Source organism: Peromyscus maniculatus, chromosome 6, assembly GCF_049852395.1.
Source record: "Peromyscus maniculatus bairdii isolate BWxNUB_F1_BW_parent chromosome 6, HU_Pman_BW_mat_3.1, whole genome shotgun sequence".
Classification (NCBI taxonomy): domain Eukaryota; kingdom Metazoa; phylum Chordata; class Mammalia; order Rodentia; family Cricetidae; genus Peromyscus; species Peromyscus maniculatus.
In genome coordinates, this window is record NC_134857.1 from 79,165,974 (window position 1) to 79,186,634 (window position 20,661).

Sequence of the window (20,661 nt, forward strand, 5' to 3'; positions counted from 1 at the left end):
ATCTTGTAGCTTGTTTTGAATTCTATACCTAGCTACTAATCACTGAAAAGAAGAAAATATCTGTTGTCAAAAGTGGTTTCTAGAATGAAAGAGTTGGCAAGTACCTTCGATATTTGAAATGTCATGGTCATGTACAGCATTTCACTTCACCTGGCAACATCACAAGTCTACCACAAAGTAGAAGGCTGCCAGATAAGCAAGAAGCAAGCAGCCATACCACCAACTAAACAAAACACTCATCCAGCTCCATCTCAACACCTTACAAAACATTCTTCCATAAGTTACAGCATTTGATGCTCACAATACAGAGTGCATGTAAGAGTTCAATTGCAGATTTTAAAAACTGGTTTGCTCCTGGTGCCCTTGAAGCCACATTCAATGGTGGGTGGAGGAAACACCTCACCAGCTGTGTAGCACAGGGTGGACTTGGTCAATTCTCACAATTCAATCCATTGGGAAAGGTATCACCATGAGTGACCCCCTGAGATCACTGTCTTGCCTCTATTTACTCAGGGTAGAGTGTGCAAACAGACAGAGGTTACACAAATGGTTCTTTTTCTGTTCATCATAGGCTGAGGAGTTAGAAATCCCAAATGCACCAAAATCTAAACCTGACTGCCAACATGATGCTGTTCCATTCCCAACTTCACACTGTGGCATGTAGTCAAAACACAATGCAGGAAATGACCTTCAGACTATGAGTGAGGTACAAGTGACTTTTGTTTTTACATCTGGCATTCATCCCCAGGGTGTCACACGATGCATACAATATTCCACTAGCATATCTGTACCACCTACTGCTCCCTAGACTAGTAACATTTCGTAGTTGTTTAAGGATAGTTGGAATTATAAAACTAGTTCTGCCCAACAGGCTCGGTATGGATATGGCAGGTGCTAGTTCGCTGGTAAGATTTAGGACACTTCTTTTCTGCTGCTACAGCCATGCAGAGGCCCCATCTTCCAAAAGCCAGAGCTGTGAGATAAAGGCAGCTTGGGTTTCCAAATCTCTATTTGGAAAGGGCTAACCTTGTATGTGAGACGACTTAAATGAACAAATATGTATTAATTGTACATGTACATTTTTATGTTAACTCACTGATGTTTCAGGATATGTTTTTACAACAGCAACTAGCTTTAACAAGATATCTAGGTGCTATCCTAAATACTGGAGATTAACTGAAAAGTTGTAGTTTTTCAGTCTCAGGTCTCAAGGCACTTACTGTCAAAGTTAAAGTTGGGAGTTGGTATTTCATTCTCAGTTTACTAGGACAATTTAGAAATTAATATGAATGTTTTCCTAGGGAAAGCTACTGGAAATATGGGGAGAATCTCCATTGCTTCTCTATGCAGACCTCAGGTGGTACCCACTATCACTTGTCAAGCTCCAGTAGTTACTGAGTTAAAAAATCAGGACATCAGTATCTACCCCATGGTTCTCATAAGAATGGAACTACTTAGTGAAATGCAGAATAACAGAGTGGTTCCCAGTAAAGGCTTTGGGAGATTTGCATTCTGGGAGGATATAGAACATGAAAACCCCTTTCCTTTTTATCTGTTTCCTGATTCATCTATTCCATTCAACTATTGGCTATCTATATGCCAATTTCATCCTGTCTTGGTTCCTGTTCTTTTCAGTCCTTCCCAGATTGATCTGTAGATACATCTGGGGGCTGATCATGATCCTAAGAAGCCAGTCTTCTGAAGGGAACTCATACCCACTTCCAAAGGATCAAGTATCTCCAAGTAAACAACACAAGTTTATTTATTATTTTAAAAATTATTAACCACATTGCTTCTAATAAATAGGAGACCTGTCACTGTATTCTTCTTGCTGTGGCCAATGCTCTATGTAATAAGCACATCTATGTGCAAGGACCTCATGGGTTCTCAGAGCTCTTTTATATGAACATATTTTGATGGATTTTTCCCGTAGGGATACATACACATTCTACCATTTCCAGGTTTAAATTCACGGGACTGAACCTTTCCTGCCTGCAGACTCTTTGAAACTACAGCTTCCTCAGGTAATGCCTCAATGGCCCCTGCCACCTATCTCCCTGTTATCCTCCTTGCCAAGCTATCACTATGCCTCCCACAAATGCCTATCCTAGGTAAGACCACACTTGCTACATCATCTTCTCCCCAGGTTCCAAGCATATAGACAATAACCCAAGACAAACCTGACTCAAAGGTCTTCCAATAACCAGGAATAGTGGTAGGTTAGAGGCAGGCATGCAAAGCCTGGTACAGTGGCTCATGGCCCACTGCAAGGATAAAGGATATTCAAGGATAAATATTAACCTTTTGGTGAAACAGTTATCAGGGAAGTACTAAGCAACTAGTGCAGATCAAAGTTAGCTTTGACATGAACTTGAGTGGTTTTGTAATGTTTGCTCCCAAAACTAGTTGTTTACAAAATGTTACAAGGATCCTGAAATTTGTTGTAAGGTTAAATTTTGAAATAAAGCAGTTGCTTATTTGCTTTCAAGCCACCTGTTCATAAAGACGGTTAATGGATGGATAGGAGTGATTTCAGGGAGAGACTTTTTTACAGCCTGCACTGGAAAAAGGAGACCTTTGCCTGGGAGCTGGTAAGCAGATAATCACTTGAAATAATAGACAGAAGAGCAGATAATGGCTTCCTACCACCAGGAAGGTAGTGAGGATCCCAGACAGGACAGCAGCATAAGAACAATGTTGATCTCTACATACTGAACCAGACAATCAAATTCATGCAGGAAACAGGAAGACTATTAATATTTTTGAGGACAACATGATTCAGTAAAGTAGGATGATGGATTGGAAGAGGAAATGAAACTGTAAGCATAAAAAAAAGGACTGATTCTCAGGGCAGAACAGTCCTGTGGGGTTCATTCAAGATGACTAATTTATTGATTGCCCAGGTTCTCCCTCTCTTCTTCTACCCCAGCTGTTATCAGTTGTTTTTGTATTACAGCAGCACTAAACACTTTAAGTCATTACATTACACCAGACACATTCCATAAAATATCTTATTTGACTCCATGAAATATCTTATTTGATTTCATGAAGTATTTTATTTGATCACCTCACCAGATACATGGTTAGACATCATTTCCCCCATTTCTCAGAATAATGAGTGAGGTTAATTAACCTGCTCAAATCCATCTACCAGTGTGAGGGTTAATCTTGACCATCAGCTTGATGGGATTTAGGATATCCTGGGCAATGCCTTTCTGGATGTGTATGTATAAGGGTGCTTCCAGAGAAGTTTAAGTGAGATGAGCAGATCTGGCCAGAAAGTTGGAGGGCTGTGACCCCAGACTCAATAAAAAAAAGAGAAGACAAGTTGGATGTAGTGTCTCATGCCTACAATGTAGGTATTCCAATGGCCAAGGCAGGTAGTTTGTCAGATGTTCAAGGCTAGCCTGGGCTACAAAGAGAGTTCAAGGATTGCATGATGACATTGTAAATCCCTATTCCAACCAAAGAAAGCAAAACAGAATAAAACCAAACGAAACAAGCCAAAAACAAAACAAAAGAGAAAGCAGGGAGGGGACGGCGGGGGCGGGAACCAGCATTCACCTCACCTTTTGGTTTCCTGACTGTGGATCTAGTGTGACCAGCCACCTTCTCTGTCACCATAATGGACTGTGACCCCTGTAAACAATGAGCCAAACACACCCTCCCTTCTTCAAGTCGCTTTTGTCAGCTGTGTTGTCATAGCAATGAAAAACGGGACAAAACAAACACTAATGAGCAGAGTTAGAAGCTAAACCTACCTTGTTCCCACACACAGGCAAGCAAAACGTCAAGATCTCCTGATGGTCATGGCAGTGAGACCTGACCCTCCTCTAGTGTCTACAGTGTGAGTGAAAAGAATAATTTCCTGCTGGCTTTCCCAAACTTTCTCTACTTTATCTGCTTTCTCCTTTATCTCCTTAGAAGGGGCGATGATAGTTTTCTGACCACTAGATGGCAATACTATCTTAAAAATGCTTTCAAAGCAGCCTGTTGTTAATCTGGGAATGTCTTTTCCTCGGCAATTTCAGGCCTTTGTGAACAACTCTGGGGTATGCCGGCAGTCAGCTCTGACATCACCTGGACTGCATGCAGTATTTTGATTGACATCTTCCATTACATCTTGGACCACACTTCACTGTTCCAGAAAGCAGCTCAGGGAAGAAGATTCTTTTTTTTTTTTTTAAAAAAAAAAAAAAAAAAAAAAAAAAAAAAGACTTATTTATTTTGCCTGCATGTATGCCTGTATGCCAGAAGAGGGCACCAGATCTCATTATAGATGACTGTGAGCCACCATGCGACTTCTGGAAGACCAGCCAGCCAGTGCTCTCGACCTTTGAGCCTTCTCTCCAAGCTGGGAAGATGAATCTTAATCTTCAATCTATGTCACATATTTATTAACCTCTACACATTATGTAACATTCTTTGTGTCCCATTTCTTCACAACATCTCTTACATTACAATGAGAAGTATCCTAGTGTGTTTTCTGTTTACTGTGGAGAGGAAAGTGTTTATTCTGGCTTACCAAATTAAAATCCATAACTTAGGGAGGCTAAGGCAGGAACCTGGAGACAGGAAATGAAGCAGAGGCCACAGAGACGTGCTGCTTACTGGCTTGCTCCTTATGGCTTGCTCAGCCTGATTTGTTGTTGTTGTTGTTGTTGTTGTTGTTGTTGTTGTTTTATACAGCACAGAATTATGTCCTGGGGTGGCACTGTCCTCAGTGGGTTGGGTCCTCCTACCTCAATCATTAATCAAGAAAATGCCCACACAGCCTTGCCTAGAGGCCAACCTAATAGAGATGTTTTCTCAATTGAGTCCCTCTTCTCAGATGACTCTAACTTGTATCAAGTTGAAAAAAAATCTAACCAGCATAAGAAGCAAATGAGATGATGTATGTAAGTGCCTGTAGCAGATAGAGAAGAGAAAGTTCTCATAGGAGACTCTCAAATTTGAAGTAGTTACCATCCCAGCTCCTTTTTTTAATAGGTTCATTAAACTGAACCAAGGAACTTCCAAGGTGGGACATTTTATATCAGTATACAATGCCCCCACCTAAGGGAATTAATTCCCACCTAAGGGAATTAATCTTAATGGATAGATATAAGGTCACAGATAGAGCCATTTGAGGTGGAGGCTTGACAGCATCTCTTAAGTTCTAGAGAATTGGTTCATGGTAAAACAGGCCAGTCTTGGACCCATCTGGCTTCTACAGACAGAGACAATAGGAATTCAAGTACACTCAGAAGGCAACTGAGAAGGGGTGTTTGTCTTTTTCAGGTGGCCATTGCTACCCATAGAACAACATGCCTGTTCAGTTTGGGTCATGAAAATGAGATGCCATCCCAAGCAGTTTTGATTCAGCCAGGAAGCAGTTGCCATTCCAAAAAAATGCTGGAGTCCTGTGCAATTCAATAAATATGGATGAGGGGCCTGGTCCTCATGATCCTTCTGCTTCTGCTCTGGGATGTGTCTCGCTTGAGATAGTTTTGCAAGTCAGGATGAACCCTGGACTTGGTTATGCATGCCTGAAGACCATAAGGCTTAGCATGACACTTGACCTCTGATGACAATCAGGCTGATGTCACCCTTCAGTGACTAAAATCAGTCATGGATAGGGCTACATCACTTCAAAAGAAGTTTGCACATTTCTGATCCCATTACGAGCTATGAACCTTCAGCAGTCACTATGCTATGGGTAGGGCCAGAGGCACGGCATGAGTTACAAGGACATATGGGGAGAAGGCCTAAAGGACTGCTGGAGATCTTGGGACAGAACAATGACTTTTGTTATAGATTGCACTATTTAATCCTTATTTTATAGAGTCAAAAGTATCCTCTAGCTGCTGAGTTCACTACATAGGCCAGAACAGACTGGAAAGAAATGAAGCATCTGGACCAGGTACTGATCCTTCCTCAAATCACAGAAAAAGCCAGGTTCTAGAGAACAGGAGATCAAGACTCTGGTAATGAGTGTGGGCATCCACAACGAGGTATTGTGGATCCACTATCCAAAACCCATTGACGTGAAAGCCATTGACATCTTGGAGCTAGTCTGTGTTTATCAAAAGGTGCATGAGGATTCAGGATCAAACTCAATTAAATGCAAATTAATGGCAGGAGACAATGTCTGGGGCAGGAAAGAAAGTTGTTTTATTGAGAAGCAGCAACATACTTCCTACCTCCACCTTGTATTGAGAATTCGGTGCAGACACCAGACTGTCTGACAGCTCAGTAATGAGAGGGTAGGGAGAGGCCCCATACTGTGCTAGGTAGCAGGAAAATGTTCCTTAAATGAGAGCTAGTACTATTGGCAATGAGGCAGATACTCTGAGGTTCAGCCCCGTATGCTCTGGCCCTTGTTGAACGTATCAACTTTGGACTTATCAAGAGGCAAACCTGTTTCAGCTACAAAATTGGTCACCCAGTTGGGACTTCCCCCTTGAAGGCTTGTGGCTATTTTGCCTGCCAACAGCAGAATCAGTGGGCAATGGCATTTTGTCCTGGGTTGACTTTACTTTGTTGACAGAAGCAAGCCATGGATAGATGGGAGGAGTTGCCTCTTGGTGCCTGACTGCACTCCTACTAACGTGTTGAGTGTAGTGGCCGCTCTGAACCTTTGGTTCAAAGTTATCTGTGGGTAGGGTTCTGGGGTTGTAGAGAAGGATCTGTGCTGGAGATACACCGAGGGGTTCAGCATAAGTCGGAGAAGCTACAGCAATCAGAGGTCTGGGGGATTAAAGGAAATCTCGGTGCCAGATGCCTTCAATTGAAGTACTGGAAGACTGAAGAATATCTTTGTGCTAAAGCAGGGGTTGGTTGGGGGCACATGTGGCTATGAATCCTGGGAGATTGAGAAAAATCTGCATCTTGGCTGTTGACAATTAAAGGTTTTGGAAACTGGGTGGTGTCTGTCTCCATACTGTGGACCTGCATCAACATGAAGGTTCCCCAGAGGAAAGTTTTGTTTAATTTTTACAAGATAATTATAAAATTTTATGGATTAAGGAAGATGGGTTTTGGTCTGATTCCATCAGAAGGATCTTGTCTCAGTGTTGGGGTGGGAGCCCATGAGTATTTGATTAGAAAATTAGCACCTTGGGGAACTTAGTGATGAAAATTCTTGGGCCAATTCTGCTCATCAGAAGTGGGATTTTTAGTTAAAGTTGTACTCCATATCTACATTTCTTTAGACACTGTCCCAGTTGATCAAGGAGTGATCTATTCTGTTCTGCATTTTCCCCCTTTTGTGTTTATTTCACATTAATGCTGCTGATGAAATTCAAACTCATCTTGGAATTATTTGAAAACAGACATCCTGTCTTTAATAGCCACTCACAAAAGCAGTGGTGTTTTTCAGAATAATTATCCTGGATTCTCTAGGGCATTAAACCTAAATTGTCTGTGTTACTTAAATTAGCAGTGTTCATTTGACTGATTCTAAGTGTGACATATTTACATGTAGAGAATTTTCCTGTAAAATAATCGCTAACGGAGTCCAAGAAATGCTTTTGTACATTATTGTTGGTGATAGTAAAGTCTATCGCACTTTATTGTTTCTTTTTCTTTATTCTTCTGTCATACAATACATCTTGACTGCAGCCTCCCCTCCCTCCCCTTCTCCCAGTACTCACCCCACCTCCTCCATCCCCCAGATCTACAGCTCTTTGGTTTCTCTTCAGAAAGGAGCAGGCCTCTCAAGGATATCAACCAAACACATCATAACAAGATACAATAAGACCAAGCACAAACCCTCATGTCCAGGCTGGATGAAGCAATCCAGTAGGAGGAAAAGGGTCCCATGAGCACACAAAAGAGTCACAGACAATCCCACTGCCACTGTTAGGAGTCCAACAAAACCCCCAGGTAAACATTAACCACAGCATCTACGCAGAAGGCCTTGCACAGACCTATGCAGGCTCTGTGGCTGCCTCATCAGTCTCTATGAGCCTCTATGAGCCCTGCTTAGTTGATTCTAGGGGCTGCTAGCGCACTTTATTAATAAGAGAATTTCACTTTTTTAAAAAGGTCATGACAGTGCCCTATTCACATTAAGTGATTCTGGAATTACCACTATCTCTAAGGCCCTGAGGTCTGAGGAAGGGAATGTCATGGGGGATTTCTTTGGTCGCTAGTCAGATAACTTCTAGAGCCAATCTTTACAAAGGGTGCTGTTGCACCTTTACATGACTATTAACATGCCTTTGATGTTTTTGTTGTTTTAGTTGTTTTAGATGCACCCTTCTGTGGAAACCTACAAGGAACATCTTGAATCATTCAGTCAATCCAAGCCTTTGGTAACCTACAGTAAGTTTTACTCAACATAATACTAAATTCCCTGCCCAGAGGCATGCTTGGTCATCATGTTTGAACATGCGCTGTGCAGGAAGGACTTTGACCTGAGTGTACTCAAGAATGTGCTCTCCTTTGAGTGTGCCAAGTCTGTACCATATGAAGACATGACTTTGCTCCTTTGCTTTCTGTGCTTAGAGACATTGCTTTGGGAATTAGCCCCAGCTCTCTTCTCATTCACTTGAGGGAACACACTTTTCTTCATTCTTTCTACATCCTGATTGTGGTAATAAACTTCACACCCACCAAGAGGTGAACCCATTGTATTAGGTTACTATATCATCAGTAATAATAACAACATTTATAGAACATTGATTGATCTAGCAAATCTTCCAGGGCTTTAGCATGTATTAAATCATGAGGTAAAAGTCATTATCACCATTTCATATGTAAGGAGAATGATACACACAATAAAAACTAAGTTGTTCAAAGTCAGGTAACTAACCACATAGCTGGGGCTACAAATCCAGGTAATACGGCTCTAGGGCTGCATTTAAATATTACATTTTTACTTAACACAACAGAGAGTTTCCTATGGGAGATCACACAGAGAAAGAGTGCTTCTGGGAAGTCACTGGCTAAAGAAGCAGTCATTTTGGCGATGCTTTCATAGCAACTGAACACTATTTTCTGCTCCTAGCACATGTAGCAGGATTCTCAAAAGTTCTTGTTAATAAAAACAAGCCTGGAGCCAGGTATTGGGGTGAATGCTGGAAGATCAGAGAAGCAGAACAAGCCCCACCTACCTTGCCAATTCCTCAGCTGATCCTGTTTCCTCATACTGAAAGCCTCTGTGTCCTCATCTAAATGGATCTCAGCTGAACTGCTCAAAAGCCTAAAAGCTTAACCAGCCCTAGATCCTTATATACCTTTCTGCCATCACTTCCTGGGATTAAAGGTGTGAGTCACCATGCCTGGCTGTTTCCAGTGTGGCTTTGAACTCACAGAGATCTGGATTGATCTCTGCCTCTGGAATGCTAGGATTAAAGGCGTGTGCTACCATGGTCTGACCTCTATGTTTAATATTATGGCTGTTCTGTTCTCTGATCCCCAGATAAGTTTATTGAGGTGACAATATATCAACCACAAGCACTAGTCATTTGCTCCTAAGCCGAGCTCAGGAAGCCTTGTTTCTCTACAAGCTACAATGTCAACAGACTCAGCAAAAGCCTCAAATCTGTGGAACTGAGAATCTTTGGGGATCCAAATACTATGGGTGAGATGATAAGAAACTCTAAGGGATAGTGTGTCTTTCGGAAAGAGCTAGCGATTCAGGGGAAACTTTTGCCTCTCTCTGCACCAAAGCACATTGACTTCATGCCTTTGTACCTTGTATTTGTTCTTCTTGTTTCTCCTACCTATAGCTGAGTCTCAGTTGATGTGTCTCTCTACCTAAGAAGCTGTGGAAAGAGCTGTCTCTTCCCCCATAACTTCATGGGCCATATTCTAGATGGTCCATCACAACTGTCTGGATTTGTAGTTCCTTAAGGCCAAGAATCATGTTTCTTTCCTTCTTGAGTCTCATTGCCCAGCCAAGCACCGAGGAGGAATACAGATCAGGGAGTGGATATTAAAATAGAATTCTTAGGGAAACAGATAGAATGGCAGAATTTTAACTCCTATCTCCATTTGGCATCTCTCCCTCCTCTTACCCTCTTTTACCATGGTCCCACTGAACATTATGGCAGATTGAATGCAAACCCAAGATATCTTTTGTTGTTGGATTGCTGATGCTTACATTTCTGGCATCTGTAAAGACCTCAGCAGATCCAAGGGGCCAACTCCAAGCAATCACACCAGGCCATGCTGGTAAAAATCAGCTTCAAGCAGGGCACATTAGATACTTTTATGCCAATATGACCAAGTTACCTAACCAGAAACTTAAAGGAGGAAAGATTAGTTCATGGATTTGAGGGATTCCGTCAATAATAGTGAAAGCCTATGATTAATATCATGGAAGGCCAGGAAACAGAAAGAATGCTACAGGGAGATCCTTCCCTAGTGAGCTCTGCCCATCAGCCATGCTTTGCCTCCTAAAGATTCCATAGTCTACAAAATAGTGCTACCAGCCAGGAAGCAAACATTCAAATCACTGTCTAAGGTCCTTCAGATCCAAACCATAACTCAAGAGTTACTTTTTTAAGTCCTAAGAGTTCAATGAGGCTTCCAATATCATGCCCATACAAGGTAGTATTTACTTCTCGCGTGGTCCCACAGTTTCTGAGTGATGAGAAAGCTCTCTCAGAGTGGGTTCATCAGGCCTGCTTTTCTTTTCTTTCTTTCTTTCTTTCCTTCCTTCCTTCCTTCTTTCTTTCTCTTTCTTTCTTTCTTTCTTTCTTTTCTTTTTTTTAAGCTTTGGACCAAACCCAGGGCCTTGTGCTTGCTAGGCAAGTGCTCTACTACTGAGCTAATCTCCAAACCCATGCTAAATCCCCAACCCCACTTGGGGTTTATCATACTAATACTTCTTATTAGTATGATAAAATAACCAGCTAAACCAACAAAGGAAGAAAAGGAGGAAGGAAGGAAGGAAGGAAGGAAGGAAGGAAGGAAGGAAGGAAGGAAGGAAGGAAGGAAGGGAGAGTGGGTTTATTTTGGTTTACAGTTCAAAGGAATCCATTCCAACATGGTGAGGAAGGCACAGCATCAGGAGCAGGCAGCCAGTTGATCTTGCTGCAGCCACAGTCAGGAAGCAGAAAGTGAACAGGAAGTGGGGCCAGGCTCACCCCAGTCATCCATTTCTTCCAGCAAGGTTCTACCTCCTATAGGCTCCACTGCTTTCCCAAATAGCGCCACCCACTGGGGACCAAGTGTTCAAATAGATAAGCCTGTGAGTCCATTTGATATTCAAAGCCCTTGTTGGCTCTGAAAATCACCTGCCTAGAACTGTGCTTCTAACCCTTGACAACTGCATCTAAAAGTTTTCCTCCCAAAATTCTCTATATATGCTCAGGGCTTTTCATTGCTGTGAAGAGACACCATAACTATGGCAACTCCTATAAAGAAAACATGTAATTGGGGTGGCACCCTTACACTTTCAGAGATTCAGTTCATTATCATCATGACAGAAACATGGTGGCAGGCAGGCAGTGACTGTCACACTGATGGAGCTTGAGCAAAAGAGACCTCAAAGCCCACCCCTACAGTGACACTCTTCCTCCAACAAGGCCATACTTCCTAATAATGCCATTCCATTTTGGGGGCCATTTGCATTTTAACCACCACATTCCACTCCCTGGCCCCAAAGGCTTATAGCCATATCATAATGCAAAATGCACTTAGTCCAACTTCAAAAGTCCCATTGTCAATAATAGTCTCAAAGTTATTTCAAAGTCCAAAGTTCCATAATCTAAAAAGATTTTAGCTCCCCCTCCTGAAAGTACAGCCAGCATTTTCTTTCATCAGCTTGATACATAACAAATTCTTATCCTAATAGTGAAATGTTTCACTAAAGCTTGCCCAGTGATTGGGCAAAACCAAAATTTATTATAAGCCACACTCATCTTAGGGTCTCCCTCTGCTTAGTAGCCTCCCTGGATCTGTGGGTTGCAGTCTGGTTATCCTTTGCTTTATTCCTAGTATCCACTTATGAGTGAGTACATACCATGTTTGTCCTTCTGAGTCTGGGTTACCTCACTCAGGATGATATTTTCTAGTTCCATCCATTTGCCTACAAATTGCATGATGTCATTGTTTTTCTCTGCTGAGTAGTACTCCATTGTGTATATGTACCATATTTTCTTAATCCATTCTTCAGTTGAGGGGCATTTAGGTTGTCTCCAGGTTTTGGCTATTATGAATAATGTTGCTATGAACACAGTTGAGCATGTATCTTTGTGGTATGATTAAGCATTCCTTGGGTATAAGCCCAAGAGTGGTATGGCTGGGTCTATGAGGTAGATCAATTCCCAATTTTCTGAAAAACCGTCATACTGATTTCCACAGTGGTTGTACAAGTTTGCATTCCCCAACAGTGGAGGAGTATTCCCCTTGCTCTGCATCCTCTCCAACACAGACTGTCATTAGTGTTTTTGGTCATAGTCATAATGACAGGTGTAAGGTGGTATCTCAGAGTTATTTTGATTTGCATTTCTCTGATGATTAAGGATGTTGAGCATTTCCTTAAATGTCTTTCAGCCAGTTGTGATTATTCTTTTGAGAATTCTTTGTTTAGGCCTGGAGCCCATTTTTTAATTGAATTATTCAGTATTTTGAAGTCCAGTTTCTTGAGTTCTTTATATACTTTGGAGATCAGTCCTCTGTCAGATGTGGAGTTGGTAAAGATCTTTTCCCATTCTGTAGGCTGTCTTTTTGTCTTATTGACTGTGTCTTTTGCCTTACAAAACCTTCTCAGTTTCAAGAGGTCCCATTTATTAATTGTTGCTCTCAGTGTCTGTGCTACTGGTGTTATATTTAGGAAGTGATCTCCTGTGACAATGCATTCAAGAGTACTTCCTACTTTCTCTTCTAGCAAGTTCAGTGTAACTGGATTTTTGTTGAGATCTTTGATCCACTTGGACTTGAGTTTTGTGCATGGTGGCAGATATGGATCTATTTGCAATCTTTTACATATTGACTTCCAGTTATGCCAGCACCATTTGTTGAACAATGTCTGTCATAAATCAAACAGTAAAGGGGAAGGTGAATAGGAATCTCACTTACACAGCTTAAGTAAAACAGCTCTCTTAGCAGATGAAGATAGGTCTCTTCTGTATTCCAAATCTAATCAATATTTATATGTATAATTCAGCTATTATTTGGCTTAAAAGGGCTTATTGGGAAATGTTATAGTTTCTACTATTTTCTACAGAGAGAATATTTTCCTCTTTCAAATAACCCAGGACTTTTCAATTATACCTGCTTTTATGTTCAAGCTACCTGTGTATTATTTCCCCTACAGTTGTACATAAAATGTTTCTACATTCAAAAAAAGGACAAATACTATAGAATTGTATTACATGAAATATATAGAATATACAAATTCACAGAGACAGAAAGATTAGACGTTATCTCAAAATGGAGAGGAAAGGAATATAGCGCAATATTTCCTAAGTACAGAATCTCTTTTTATTTTATTTTATTTTATTTTATTTTACAATATAATTTAGTTTTACATATCAGCCATGGATTCCCTTGTTCTGTTTTGTGTGATGGAAAAGCCCCACAAACAGGTCATACCATCATGATTATAATAAATCAATATAATTAATGTAATTAATGGATATCATAAATATAGTCATTGAATGAATACTGTGAATGTAATTAATGAATACCACAAATATAATTAATATCATGAGTGTAATTAAGGAATATCATGAGTGTAATTAAAAAATAAAAAAATAAATTAAAAATTTTTTTAAAAAGTTAAAATTTCAAAGTCTCTTCTGAGATGCATGGAAATCTCTTAACTGTAATCCCCCTCTAAAAATAAAAAAGTATTTCACATATTTCCAACATATAATGGTATATGATATACATTACCATTCCAAAACACATGGAAAGGAGCATCATGGGGAAATATTGGACAAAAGCAAGACTGAAAGCTAGCTGGGCAAACTCCAAACTCTGCAGCTCCATGTCTGATGTTAAAGTGCTCTTCAGATCTGTTCAGCTTTGTTCAGCTTTGTTGAGTGCATGCAGTTCTTTATTTTGAGCAGGTTCTATTCCCTATTAGCAGCTCTTCTCTGCAGTTATCCCATGATACCTCTAACATCTTGGGTTCTCCAAGACAATCCAGGCTTCAGCTTTACAGTTTCACACAATGGATTCTCTACTCCATTTAGGAATGCCCCTAACACATGTCTGGCCTCAGCATCTCTATTCTGTAACTCCTTTCTTTTATCCTTAACTCTAAAGCCAGAACCATGTGGCCGAAGCTAACAAGTGCTCTAGGTTGCTGAGGCTGGAATATGGCTCTCTCATTCAATTACATATTTACCAGCTTTCTGTTCTATAGATGGTTTCCTTCACTGCCTAAGTTTGACTGTCCCGAAACTGGATCTGTAAACCAGGCTGGCCTCAGACTAAGAGATACCCCAGCCTCTGCCTTCCCAGTGCTGGGATTAAAGTTGTGCCCCACCACACCAGGCTCTAAACTTTTCTTTAGTTTCTTTCCACAAGTTGGAAACTTAGCTGTGTGGGATCTTGCATGGAGGTGACCACTCCCTTTATTCCAGTTTTCCCTAAACATAGGGTTTAACTCCATTCCACTTCCTGGTGCTCTTTTTCTTCTCAAAATTTACTTTTTGTAATTTACCCTGTCAGCTTGCTCCTTTTCATTACAAATCTTCATTATAGTTACCAATAATATTGACATGACAGAGTCTATACTATGCTGTTTTTGGATTCTGACAATGAAATTAATCTAAAACTCTTCACTTCAGCCTCAGGCAGACTCTTCAGACAAGGGCAAAAGACAGCCGCTTTCTTCACCAAAATATCACAAGAATGATCTCTAATCAACATTCTAAAATTCTTTTCCTCTGAAACCACTTGAGTGAGTTCCTGACAGTTCAAATAACTCTTAGCACCTCTGTCTTCCATGCTTCTACTTCTATGGCTCATTAAGCAGTGCTTAAAGCAATTCACTGCTTTCCTAGCCCAAAGTACCAAAATCCAAATGCCTCCAAACAAACACATGGCCAGGATTATCACAGCAATACCCCATTCCTCGTACCTACATCTGTCTTAGAGTTTTCATTGCTGTGAAGAGACAAGAAAACATTTAATTCGAATGGATTGCTTACAGTTTCAGAGATTCAGTCCGTTATCATCATGACAGGAGCATGGTGGTGTGCAGGCTGATGTGGTGCTACATTTTAGCTTACAAGCAACATGGAGTCAACTGACTGCCACATTGAGGGAAGCTTGAGCAAAAGAGACTTCAAGGCCCACCCCTACAGTGACACACTTCCTTCAACAAGGCCACACCTCCTAATAGTGCCACTCCCTTTGGATGCCATTTTCTTTCAAACCACCACAGGGCTGTTCCCTGAACTCAGAAGAGACATGCTTCCTGGCTCCTCTCTAGGAGGCTGCTGCCAGTAACTGAATTTTGCTCTACTCCCCATTTTTCTCATTTTCAGTCCTAGAAAAGGCCTTTACCAGCCAAGACAATCTTGCTTGTTTTTCTGAATTGATTCTAGGAACTCTGTTTAATAATCACACACAATGTGAAACTAGAATGTCCCATGCACACAATAAGGGAATATCACCACAGTGTGGCATTCACCATCTCCAGTTGTCCACAAACTGTCTCACTTAAGCCCTGGGCAACACTCCTTTCTACTTCTTTCTCTGGTCCTTACATAATTCCCCTTCCTCTCCCAATATTTGAAAGGGGAGGTAAGACACCAGTCTGTCTCCCCCTGGGCTGGCAGCACTCACAGTTAAACCTTGCTTTCTTCCTCCTAGTATTTGTGTCTTAGGTTTGAATTGATAAGTGATGAGCTTTCAAACCTAAATTCAGTATCAATTGATTATGAGGGCCTGGGGTAGAGAATTGCTTCAAAATTAGTAGTGCTTCACATGTATTTTGTCTACAAGCTCATTAATCCACATTCTAGAATCATAGATTGTGTGTTGGTATAACACACTGCAGGTCTCCCATTGCTCCTGGTCCCCTGGTGTCTTCCCAGTGAAGACTGACTGCATGATATCTCACCACTGTGGTCTGAAACATGGAAACAAGAAGAGGGGGGAGGAGGAGGAAGAGGGCACAGTTGTTGTCTCCTATTACCTGAATCAAACAGGTTTCATTGGAAAATAATTTATATGTTTTAAGTGTTCAGTTTTGACAATTACATCATCTTAGATACTTTCCTAGTCTCATCCCAGCTACTCTCCCATCCCCACAGGGAATCAGTGTTTGAAGTTCTAGTGCCAGAACAGCCACCTATGCTAGGACTTTAAAGTCCTTAAATATTTATTTCTTTATGTATTTCTTCATTCATTCAACACAATGCATTTGATATTCTCTCACATTGTTAGCATGAGTGTGTTTTCACTGCTTAGTATTGTCCTACTGTAAAGAAGGACATTCAAATTTGTTTATCCTTTCACCTGGCCCTGGGAATTTGGATGGTTTCTAGTTGGATGGTCATTCAGAATAAAGCCTCTACATACCCTTTGCCCAACTTTCTGTAAACATGTTTTTGTTTACAAAAATGATAATGAATGAAGGAGTGAAATTGCTGGGCAATAGGGTAGGTGTAGTTTGTAGGAAAAAAATCTTATCCAAAGTTGTTTATATTACCACTCTCAGGGGTCCTCTGACTTCACTGTGGCTTCATTTTAATAGTTCCCAGTCACTAGTTACAGAGAACAGCTCACCCAATTGTAAAGCTAATTCCTACAAATTGATTTTTTAAGGTGTCCTCTCCTTAGGAGATCTTCCACACTCACTAAGCTAGTTTGTATTGCTCCTCTTTTAGTTTCCTACCTTTCTTTTTTTTTTTTTTTTTTTTTTTTTTTGATTTTTCAAGACAGGGTTTCTCTGTGTAGCTTTGCGCCTTTCCTGGGACTCACTTGGTAGCCCAGGCTGGCCTCGAACTCACAGAGATCCGCCTGGCTCTGCCTCCCGAGTGCTGGGATTAAAGGCGTGCGCCACCAACGCCCGGCCTTTCTTTTTTTTTATAATAGTTTTTTTTTATTTTTGAAATTAAAGCTCTCCTCCAAATCAAACCCCCCACTTACCCCCAACTCTGTAGCAGGCCACCTGCTATGGCCTCCCCTCCCTCTCTGCCCCATCTCCAGCAGATCATGCAGATCTTCCCCTCCAACAGCTCTTGCCATCACTCACATCATTATCCCTGCCTGCATCTCCAGCAGGTTCTCCCTGGGAACCCACCAGCTATACAGGCCAGGGAGGCAGGTAGATCAACTGCAGAACTGGCTTCACCCTACTGACTTGATTCATAGTGCCAGAAGACACTGTGCATGCCACCACAGAGAAAGACAATCATCACCCAGCTACAAACCCTGTGACCTTGGATGCAACATGCCTGTGAGACATGCTGGTGCAATAGTAGAACCAATGTTCCACGAGTCACCAACCACTCTCTGGTTGGATTTAAGGCTCATTACATGGGATGGAACCCACTCCTGACACTGCTAGGGTGACCAAGAACATGAGGCTGGATAGGCCATGAGTGTAGGGGAAAACCAAATACTATTGTTCTGCTAAGGAAAAGTAGCAATAAAATGACTGTCTATGACACTCTGACCCATAGACCAGTGCCTCACTCAACCATTATCAGAGAAGTGTCTTCTGCAGTAAAAAGGAGCTTACACAGAGACCCACAAGTAGACAGTGTTCAAAGAGTGAGAAACATTGGCGCACTCGGTCATAAATGCAATGTTCTTATCAAACCCTCCCATCGGTACTCAGGGACCTATGAAGAAGAGGAGGCAGAAAGAGTGTAAGGGCCAGAGGTGATGGTTGACTCCAAGGAAACAGTGTTCTCCAGACACAAAAGGGCTGCTGCACATATGAACTCACAGACTGTAGCAGCACACACAGTATCTGTACAGTTTCAAGCTAGGCAAGGTCCCTGCATTGAGATCAAGAGGGCTCAAACTTCTAACCAAGAAGCTGTCTGCAATGAGTACCCATTTGAGAAAGAAATATTAGTGTTCTCCAAATGAGTCTCATTGTGTATATTAACTACACCCCAGTTCCAGAGTATTTGATACATTCTGCTGGCCTCTGTGGCCCTGTACACAATGATACAGAGACATACAGCCAAACAAAACACCCATACACTTTTTAAAAAATGAGAGAAAGAAAGGAAGAAAGACCTAGGGCATTAATAAGTACACTTTTCGCTGTGTCTGCAAAGTTATTTCCTGGAAAGATTAACAGACCAGAAAAGACAATCTATTCAGGTGGAACCATCCTGTGGGTCTTGGATCACAAACTAAACAAAAAGGAGAAAAAGGCAGACTGGATAGCTAGATGGAACTGAGAATTCTGTCTGTCTGTTTAAACTTTGTCTGCAGCCTGAGATCTGCCTTCCACGAATAAAACTATATAGAGATGACAAAAGCACCTCTAAGATCCTTGGTCTCCAAAAATGCTATCCACATGAGGAAGGATCATACAAAGAAATTTTAGAAAGTAGGAAGTATGCTGTGCAAAAATTGTTTCATTTACCTAGAGAATAGGGACTGCCTAAGTGTCCCTTTGTGTGTTAATGGCATGTCCCAGGTGAGGCTGATTTTATGCCCTCCTACACAGGCCATGGGGGACTTTCTTAGTTAGGGTTTTCTACTGCTGTGAAAGGACACCATGACCACAGCAACTTTTATAAAGAAAAAATTTAATTGGGGCTGGCTTACAGTTTTAGAGTTTCAGTTCATTATCATCATGATGGGGAGAATGGTAGTGCACAGGCAGACAGGGTGCTGGAGCTGAGAGTGCTACTTCTTGCAGGCATCAGGAAGTCAACTGAGATATTTGGTGGTATCTGAACATAGGAAACCTCAAAGCCTGCCCCACAGTGACATACTTCCTCCAACAAGCCCACAATTCCTAATAGTGCCACTCCCTTTGGGGTCATTTTCTTTCAAACTACCACACTCCACTCCCTGGCCCCAAAGGCTTGTAACAATACCATAACGCAAAATTCATTTAGCACAACTTCAAAAGTCTCTATAGACTTTCACAGTGTCAACAATGTTTAAAAGTCCAAAGTTCAAAATATCTGCATGGCAATCTCTTAACTGTAATCGCCTTTAAAATAAAAGTTAAAAAAAAAAACAGATCACATATTTCCAATATATAATGGCACTCAATATACATTACCATTCCAAATGCAGAGAAGGGAGCACAGTAAGGAAGCTCATAGCAAGACTGAAAGCCAGCTGGACAAACTCCGAACTCTGCATCTTCATGTCTGATGCTGAAAAGCTCTTCAACTATTGAACTCCATTCAGCTTTGTTGACTGCAACACTATTTTCTCTTAGACTAGTTCTACTTCCTGCTATCAGCTTCACTCAGCAGGTATCCCACGACTCTGGCACCTTTAACAACTTGGGTTCTCAAAGGCAATCCAGGCTTCAACTTCACAGCTTTACTCAATGGCCTCTCTACTAGGCCTTCATTCAGGTACACCCTTGACATATGCTTGGTGGCTTTTTTTTTTAGGCATGGAGGCTATTTTCATAACCTGTTTCTTCTATTCTTAACTCTAAAGCCAGAAACAGGTGACCAAAGCTGCCAAGTTCTGCTGCTTACTGGGCTTGGAACATGGTCCCCTTATTCAATTACATCTTCACCAGCTTTTTGTCTCCCACTGCCTAGGATTTGCTATCTTGAAAATTACTCTGTAGATAAGTCTGGCATCAGACTCAAAGATCTGCCAGCCTCTTCCATCCCAGTGCTGGAATTAAAACTGTGCTCCACCACACCAGGCTCTAAGCTTTTCTTTAGTTTCTTTCCACAAGTTGGAAACTTAGCTGGAGGGGGATCTTGCCCTGAGGTCACCACTCCCTTTATTCCATTTCTTAATTTCTCCTAGATCCCAGAATTTAGGTCTATTCCACTTCCTGGTTTCTTTTTCTCCTCAAAATATTTATTTTGTAATTTACCTTGCTCAGCTTACTCTTTTTCATTATAAATCTTCATTATAGTTACCACTAATATCGACATGACAGAGTCTATACTATGCTGTTTTGAGATTTCTTCTGCCAAAGGAATTAATCTAAAACTCTTCACTTTAGCCTCAGACAAACTCTTCAGACAAGAGCAAAAGACAGACTTTCTTCACCAAAATATCACAAGAATGATCTCTAGGCAACACACTAAAATTCTCCTCTGAAACCTCTTGAGGTAGCCCCCAACAGTTCATCAAATCAAAGTAAGCACCACTGTTGTCCATCCTGCTACTAGTATGGCTAATCAAGTAGCACTTAAAATATTCCACTGCTTTCCTAACCCAAAGTATCAAAGTCAGTATTACTCCAAACAAAGTCATGGTCAGTACTATCACAGCAATCACTCAGTCCCTGGTACCAACTTCTGTCATAGTTGGAGTTTACTATTGCTGTGAAGAGACACCATGACCATGACAAATCCTATAAAGAAAACATTTAATTGAGTCTGGATTACAGTTTCAGATGTTTGGTCCACATTCATTATGATGGAGAGCATGGCAGCATGAAGGTAGACCTTTGCTGGAGCTGAGAATGCTACATCTTGCAGACATCAGGAAGTTGACTGTGACACTGGGTGGTATCCTGAGCATAGGAAACCTCAGAGCCTACCCTGAAAAAGTGACACACTTTCTCCAACAAGGCCACACCTCCTA

The 20,661-nt window shown here is 41.3% G+C and overlaps 1 protein-coding gene and 1 long non-coding RNA gene across 6 annotated transcripts in view; one reads left to right on the forward strand and one right to left on the reverse strand.

The window, feature by feature from the left end:
* The window catches only part of LOC121830259 (uncharacterized), an 89,092-nt gene extending 81,539 nt beyond the window's left edge, over positions 1-7,553 (forward strand). Inside the window, exons 2-4 of one of the 2 annotated variants that reach the window (XR_006073382.2) lie at positions 1,962-2,591; positions 3,779-3,847; positions 4,032-7,553. This is a non-coding gene — a long non-coding RNA (uncharacterized LOC121830259). The remainder of the gene's footprint in view (positions 1-1,961; positions 2,592-3,778; positions 3,848-4,031) is intronic. The other variant, XR_013052266.1, reaches the window with a different exon arrangement.
* LOC143273932 (2-Hydroxyacid oxidase 2-like) overlaps positions 1-20,661 on the reverse strand; it is a 393,436-nt gene that overhangs the window by 19,278 nt on the left and 353,497 nt on the right. The window contains exon 2 of one of the 4 annotated variants that reach the window (XM_076574712.1): positions 2,181-2,218. The gene's annotated coding sequence lies outside the window, so the exon portion shown is untranslated. Of the gene's footprint in view, positions 1-2,180; positions 2,294-3,569; positions 3,612-20,661 lie in introns of those variants that run through there. The other 3 variants (XM_076574710.1, XM_076574711.1, XM_076574713.1) reach the window with 3 other exon arrangements.